Source organism: Enhydra lutris, unplaced genomic scaffold (assembly GCF_002288905.1).
Source record: "Enhydra lutris kenyoni isolate GAN:26980312 unplaced genomic scaffold, ASM228890v2 scaffoldscaffold57, whole genome shotgun sequence".
Taxonomy (NCBI): Eukaryota; Metazoa; Chordata; class Mammalia; order Carnivora; family Mustelidae; genus Enhydra; species Enhydra lutris.
The window spans coordinates 10,081-18,228 of NW_019154141.1; the positions used below are offsets into that span (position 1 = coordinate 10,081).

Below are 8,148 nucleotides of genomic sequence, written 5' to 3' on the forward strand. Positions count from 1 at the left end.
CGATCCCAGGACCCCGAGATCATGACCTGAGCTGAAGGCAGCGGCTTAACCCACTGAGCCACCCAGGCGCCCCACTATGTTTGTATCTTTAGAGTAAATACCCAGTAGTGCAATTCCTGGGTTGTAGGGTAGCTCTATTTTCAACTTTTTGAGGAACCTCCATGCTGTTTTCCAGAGTGGTTGCACCAGCTTGCATTCCCACCAACAGTGTAGGAGGGTTTCCCTTTCTCCGCATCCTCACCAGCATCTGTCATTTCCTGACTTGTTAATTTTAGTCATTCTGACTGGGGTGAGGTGCTATCTCATTGTGGTTTTGATTTGTATTTCCCTGATGCCGAGTGACGTGGAGCACTTTTTCATGTGCCTCTTGGCCATCTGGATGTCTTCTTTGCAGAAATGTCTTTTCATGTCCTCTGCCCATTTCTTGATTGTATTATTTGTTCTTTGGGTGTTGAGTTTGATAAGCTCTTTATGGATTTTGGATACTAGCCCTTTATCTGATATGTCAGTTTGCAAATATCTTCTCCCATTCTTTCAGTTGTCTTTGGTTTTGTTAACTGTTTCCTTTGCTGTGCAAAAGCTTTTGATCTTGATGAAATCCCAATAGTTCATTTTTGCCCTTGCTTCCCTTGCCTTTGGCAATGTTCCTAGGAAGAGGTTGCTGGGGCTGAGGTCAAAGAGGTTGCTGCCTGTGTTCTTCTCAAGGATTTTGATGGATTCCTTTCTCACATTGAGGTCCTTCATCCATTTTGAGTCTATTTTTGTGTGTGGTGTAAGTAAATGGTCCACTTTCATTCTTCTGCATGTGGCTGTCCAATTTTCCCAACACCATTTGTTGAAGAGGCTGTCTTTTTTCCATTGGACATTCTTTCCTGCTTTGTTAAAGATTAGTAGACCATAGAGTTGAGGGTCTATTTCTGGGCTCTCTATTCTGTTCCATTGATCTATGTGTCTGTTTTTGTGCCAGTATCATACTGTCTTGATGATGACAGCTTTGTAATAGAGCTTGAAGTCCGGTCTTGTGATGCCACCAACTTTGGCTTTCTTTTTCAATATTCCTCTGGCTATTTGAGGTCTTTTCTGGTTCCATACAAATTTTAGGATTATTTGTTTCATTTCTTTGAAAAAACTGGGTGGGATTTTGATAGGGATTACATTAAATGTGTAGATTGCTTTAGGTAGCATAGAAATTTTCACAATATTTGTTCTTCCAATCCAGGAGCATGGAACATTTTTTCCATTTCTTTGTGTCTTCCTCAATTTCTCCCATGAGTACTTCATAGTTTTCTGAGTATAAATTATTTGCCTCTTTGGTTAGGTTTATTCCTAGGTACCTTATGGTTTTGGGTGCAATTGTAAATGGGATTGACTCCTTAATTTCTCTTTCTTCTGTTTTGTTGTTGGTGTAAAGAAATGCAACTGATTTCTGTGCATTGATTTTATATCCTGACACTTTACTGAATTACTGTATAAGTTCTAGCAGATTTGGAGTGGAGTCTTTTGGGTTTTCCACATATAGTATCATATCATCTGCAAAGAGTGATAGTTTGACTTCCTCTTTGCTGATTTGGATGCCTTTAATTTCTTTTTGTTGTCTGATTGCTGAGGCTAGGACTTCCGGTAATATGTTGAATAGCAGTGGTGATAACGGACATCCCTGCCATGTTCCTGACCTTAGCGGAAAAGGTCTCAGTTTTTCTCCATTGAGAATGATATTTGCGGTGGGTTTTTCATAGATGGCTTTGATAATATTGAGGTATGTGCCCTCTATCCCTACACTTTGAAAAGTTTTGATCAGGAAGGGATGCTGTACTTTGTCAAATGCTTTTTCAGCATCTATGGAGAGTATCATATGGTTCTTGTTCTTTCTTTTATTAATGTGTTGTATCACATTGATTGAGTTGTGGAAGTTGAGCCAACCTTGCAACCCTGGAATAAATCCCACTTGGTCGTGGTGAATAATCCTTTTAATGTACTTTTGGATCCTATTGGCTAGTATTTTGGTGAGAATTTTCGCATCTGTGTTCATCAAGGATACTGGTCTGTAGTTCTCTTTTTTGATGGGATCCTTGTCTGGTTTTGGGATCAAGGTGATGCTGGCCTCATAAAATGAGTTTGGAAGTTTTCCTTCCATTTCTATTTTTTGGAACAGTTTCAGGAGAATAGGAATTAATTCTTCTTTAAATGTTGGGTAGAATTCCCCTGGGAAGCCGTCTGGCCCTGGGCTCTTGTTTGTTTGGAGATTTTTGATGATCTGCCCCTGATTTCATCCTGCTTTTTGGCTCCTCTCCCACAATTCCCCCCCACCTCACCTGCAGGTCAGCCAAGCTGAAGGGTTTGCCTTTGCCTGTCATTCTCATCCTACTTGTGTCCTACCTTGTGTCAATTCTGCCCAAGTTTCCTTCTGTGATCTAATATTACCTCTTTGAAGCAGAGGAACATTCCCCCACCCCTGTCCACCTATTTATTAACCTTCAGGGTTCTCCAGGGAGGGGTCTCTCCCAGCTTTGCACCCCTCCATGGTAGCACGTATGGGGTGTATGCCCATACATCCTGAATAGTGGACGGGGTTCTAGATGGATGATGGGCCTTGCTTACATGTGTTGCCTTGGTGGTCCTTCTCGTATCCAAGAGTCTGGATCCCTCACCCTTGACCTCAAGTCTTCTTCCACAAGCAGGACCAGGACCCCCTGCAGGCCATCCCTGCTCTGTCCTTCGTCCTACCTTGAGCATGATGGGTCATGTGGATTTCACAGGTGGTTTTTTGGAGAGAGGGGCATTCTGCTTTGCCTTTCCTTAAAATATCCTTTAAGGCATTGTGTTCTTTTCCTAAGTTCCAATTTCTTTGGGGATGCTATCCCATCTTTCCACTCTACAGGCTTCTTCCTGTGCTGCTTGGTCTCCTAAAAATCCTACATCCTCCACTCCCCACTCAACAGAACAACTGGTCTTCAACAGTCACCAGCAGGACAGAAGCTCATCGTCAAGCGTGAGCCCAGTGCTTTCCTTGTTCAGAGGATTGACTGAACAAACTGTCTACAGGGGCCAGGTTTGAAGGAATAGGGCCCTGGAGAGGAAAAGAACTTGGGCTGGAGCTGGAAAGGAGCTGGTGGAGGGTGTTTCTGGGAGGCGGGACCCAGAGAGGGAATGTACCTTCACCCTGGTCTCTGATGGGGTGAAACTGAGATAGTGTGCTTGCCCTCTGATAAAAGAGCTAATTGGCTGTCTTTGGACATTTCTTCGAGTGGGCGTTTCAGGTTGATGGCCCAGCCTCTCGGCCATGTTGGGAATGTAAGAAAGCAGGAATCCCAGCTTCCCCCTCCTTCCCAGCATTTCCCTAGCACTTGGGGAGGGCAGGGCTGGATCCATGGAACAGGTGCCCGCCTGTGTCCAGCTGTAGGCAGAATAACACCACCCCTCAGAGATGTCCTAACCCCCAGATCTGCGAATGTGTTAAGTTACATAGCATAGCAAGGGGGAATTTCATGATGCAGATGTAGTTGATTGCCAACCAGCTGACCTTGAGATGGGGAGATTATCCTGGGTTATGGGTGGACCTTATGTCACCACCAGTGTCTTTATAAGTATAAGGACAGGGGAGAGCCAGTGTCCCAGTAATGTGGTATGTGGAGGACTTGACTACCACTGCTGGCTATGAGGATGGAAAGAACCCCAAGCCAGGGGGTGCTGGGTCTCTAGATGCTGGAAAAGACAAGGAAGGGCTTAACCCTTAGAGTGCCCAGAAGGAACCAACCCTGCCAGCACTTTGATTTTACCCCAGAGAGACTTATTACAGACCTCGGATCTCCAGGACCATAAGGTCACAAAACTATTTGTCTTAAGCCACCAGGTTGGTGGTGATTTGTTCTAGAAACCACAGGAAAAGAATACAGAGCATTTCCCTCTGGCATACTCGAGGCTGGAACCAACTACCTCTCTTTGAGGTTCTTGTTGGTTGGGAGGCAGATCAGAAGGAGACCAGAGCCTTCTCTCCTACAGCCCAGCTGAAGCACTTTGTTAGTTTCCTCATGGGGTGTGGGGAGTTCTTCACGTGCTCAGAGGTATAAAGGATGGGGGTCAGTGCAGACCTTGCTGATTCTCCCCTCCCAGGAAACATCAGTGGGTTTCCTGGGAGGGGAGAACCCCAAGGGGGGGTTCCCTGGTAGATTGTCCCGAGGGGAGCGGTCACAGGGGAGCTGTGGAAAACCCCATCTTTTAATGTCCTGCTCACCTGCTGATGGGGTTCATCAGAGTCACGGGCTGGCTGCTGTTGGTGCCCTGGGTAAACGGAGGTGAGGAGTCCCAACTGGCTGGTGTGGTGCTTGGCACAGGCTTGGGGGAGTCTGTTGGATCCGGTTCTAAACACACAGAGCAGAGCAAGGTTGTGAGAGTGACGCAGGTGGCTCCCATGGCCTTCTCCACTCCCCACCCCCAGGGTGGAGAAGCTTCCATCTTAGGGACATCGCTCAGGCACATTGGTCTGCTCTTGCATCTTTCTGGTTTCTCACCCGAAACCTGCAATTACGTCATTTGCAGGGAAACACCAGTTGACCACCATGGGAGGTGTGTGCGGGTGGGAAGCTCTGCAGCAATTACATTCAGCTCAATCTCCGTGTCCTGTTTGGCATTGCTGAGCATGTCAGAGCCACATTCCCACCCCTGGAGCTTTCAATCAGTTCTTCTCTGAGTCTCAGCCTTGCCCGAAGCACTGTGACCCATGAGCTGACTGGCCCAGGGTCCCCTGTCTCCTGCAGTTGTCCAGAGCCTTGAGCCCCCGTTGTCCCCTCAGTCCTGCCCACCTCTCTGGGGCCTTTCTTCCTGCACCAGGCCTGCCAGCGAAGGCTTGTCTGGTTGGAGGGTCCAGTCTCTGGCCCCAGCTCCTCCTGCACTCCCGTACACATCCACCCACCTTTGTGGTCTTTTTCAGTTAATCTCTGGAACATTCTACACCAGCGTAGCTGTCCACATGCACAGACCAGATTTGCATATGCTAAGTGTGAGGAGACTAATGAGTAGCAGATGTATTTCCCATTTAGTCTGTGTGTCTGCATGTTGGGGACAAGACTGAGGGGTCCGGAAGTGGGGCTGTGTGGAGGGGGGCTCCAGCTGGACACCCTTCCGAGGCTTTTCTCCAGGGAGGCCCTAGTGCCTCGGGGGCAGCTGTGGGGGAGCCCAGAGTCCCCTCCAAGGCTCAGAGGCAGCCAGAGAGGGGGCCTCTGCACTCTGCTGGAGTCTGCCTTTCCTTCTCCCAGAAATGGGTTCAGAGTCCCTTGCTCCTTTGTGCTTCTGTTGCCAGAGGAGAGAGGGGGAGAAGAAGGGGGCAGGGAGAGGGTCTCTTGTCCTGCAGCTGAGACCATCAAGATCACAACTTTCTAGCACCCACTTCTTCCTGCATACCTGACAAGGCCCCACTCAGCCTGGGGCTGCAAGGGGATGCTGTGACTAGGGAAAGAGGAGCTGCCTTCCCCGGACAAGTCTGTCCTAGCTGAGTCTCTGCTTCTCTGCTGCCTCTGGGGAGAGCAGGTGAAGACATGCAGAGATGTGGGGCTCGCTCTTTCTTCCAGTCTTTCCCAGACTCTTGGTGCCTCTAATGATGCTTGCACATGCACACACAGGCACACCCAAGGACACGCGTGGAGTCTCAGGCTTGTTTACAGACTCCTCTCCGTCCATTGGGGAAGAGAGAAGAGCAGTTTGACTCCTCTGCAGGTGGTACCAGGGTCCCCAAGCACAGAAGAGAGTAGTGCCTACCTGGGTCGACAATCTCAGATAATTTGTACACCGGGTCAACTGTTCTCTCAGTCCCACACCAGTAGGTGTCTGTGTCATCTCGATGGCATTCCTCCAAGGTCATGGTGAATGTGCATTAGCTGGGATTGTCCTGGATGGACGCTCGGCCATTCTTTACCAGTTTGTCTGTCCCGGTGGTTTTTATTAGGATTCTGCAGGAAATCCAGCTCTTCCTGTGGCACCACCACTTCTTGTAGGGTTCCCACCCTTGGCCATACTCATAGTATGTGGTCAGTGTCCTCCCCTCTGTGCCTTTCACCATCCCCTCCTGGCAGTTGGAGAAGTGTCCTAGAAGACAGAAACCCAATATTTGTCTCATCCTCCCTTGAGCCCTGGGCTGGTCTGGATGCTGCTGGAGCGTCTGACGCTGCCCTGAAGGAGGCCAAGAGTCTCTGGTCTCTGTCTATGCCACATCCCTCCTGTCCCTTCATCCCTGTGGTATGTCTTTAGCTGTCTCTTCTCTTGGATGTTCCTCTTGGGGCTCCTAATTCTTCAATACAGGATCCTGTCCTCACTTGCCAGCTACTGATCACCACCCCTCCCTTGGCCTTGGCCAACTCCTCTCCCCAGCAGTGCAAAGCCCACACGGCAGTCCCAGGTGTACTTCTGAATCCCAGAGCTGGTGAGACAGAGAGACCCCTCCCCACCCAGCCCCTGGCACTCTAACCCCTAAACACTTAAAATACTTCACCTTCTAATCAACATGTGGCACAGAACTAAACACACACACATTCACTCACACAGGTGACTGCTTGTTATTTTACTACACATTTTGTTCTTCTGAGTCTCCACACCTTTGCACAAGCTGTTCCCTCTGCCTGGAATGTTCTCCTCTGCTTGAAAGAATCAAGCCTTTATATTCACCCCTCAAGGCTTGGCTCAAACAGTGTCTCTTCTATGGTGTCTATGATTCTGCAGCCAACTGGGTCACTCCTGGTGCCATCAGAGCATTTGTCCCTGTCTCCATTGTTGTACTTACAACACTGGATGGTGGTCTGGTCTTTGGCTCATCCAGAGCAAGACTCAGGCAGCCTGATGTGTGGGGTTGAACAAGTCTCCAGAGAGCCTGTCACACCCAGGTTTTGCTGCCTGTCTTGCTCCCTGTATCTGAGCTCTTCAGAAGAGAAGATCTCAGCTCTAGCTACAAGTCAAGACCAGTTATGCAGGTTTATAAATGATCCAGATGTCTGAACCTCACTTTGACTGAGTAGGTATCAGCTGGAGGCTGGGCTTCTGGGCTCCTTCAAAGTTCCTCTGGAATGCATGCATTTATATATGTGTGTACATATGTGTGCATGTATGTGTCTATCATCTACCCATGCATCCATCCATCCATCCATCCACCCATTAACTCTCTATGCATCTCTCTGCCAGGGTTGACAAGTAATGCACTAGAAAATGGACACTATTTGTGTTATTCATTTTTATTTTCTTTCCCCAACACAAAACTTATTTGTTGTCACGTAACAAAACTTTAAAAAATGTTTTTTAATGAATAAGTGTCTGGAGGAGTGAAATGCTCTGCCATTTCCCCTGGGACAGGTCCTGTGCTTGTCCCGCCCCAGCTCTGCAGGTGCTCCCTTCTGAAGCCCCAGCCCCACTCACCTTGGATGATGAGAAGGAGCAGAACCCAGAGCAGCCACATGTCCGGCCTGCCTGGGTTGTCTTCCTGGTGCTCAGCTGATGCCTGCTGCTCTCCTGAGTCTTGGAACTGAACTCAGGGGCAACCTGCCTTCTATTTTTCTAAAAAAATTTTTTTAAAGATTTTCTCATCTACGTTCTTAATTTTTTTCTTTTGTTATTTCCTAACTTCAAAATTAGGAGAAAAGCAGGGTCATTTGGGGAGTGTATGGCCTACATGATGAGGTGTGGTCTCTCCCTCTGGCCCCTCACTGCAGCATCCCCTGGAGTCTTTCCCTAGTGACCTTCTCAGGAGGTTCCCTGCCTCAGTCTCTAGCACCACCTTCAGTCTGTGGGCACCTACTTTCTGCCACTCCCATCCCCCAGCCAAGGTCTGGACTTCCATTGGCTCCTGGTGTCTTTGTAGAGCTGTCTACCATGTTAGCAGCTCAAATGTGCTCAAAATGCAATTTCTTGTCATCTTCACTCCTAAAGTCAGTCTGTCCCTACACCTGGTCCATGCATCCAGGGCCTCCCTCTCCACCTGCCTCCACCAGACTAGCCTTCCTAAGACAAAGCCCATGGGGTCTTCCTGACATCTGTTGCCCTCAGAAGGCCTTGCTGGGATGGGGGCATAGGAGCTGGAGCATCCAAGGGCTTTGCCAGCAGGAGGAGGAAAGGATGGGGTGGGTCAGCTCCAGGGAGTGAAGAGGAGGAAGAGTTCTTGTATCCTTCAAG

The 8,148-nt window shown here is 48.7% G+C and overlaps 1 pseudogene; it reads right to left on the reverse strand.

The window, feature by feature from the left end:
- The window catches only part of LOC111158194, a 9,042-nt pseudogene extending 1,607 nt beyond the window's left edge, over nucleotides 1–7,435 (reverse strand).
- Nucleotides 7,436–8,148: the final 713 nt, after the last annotated feature.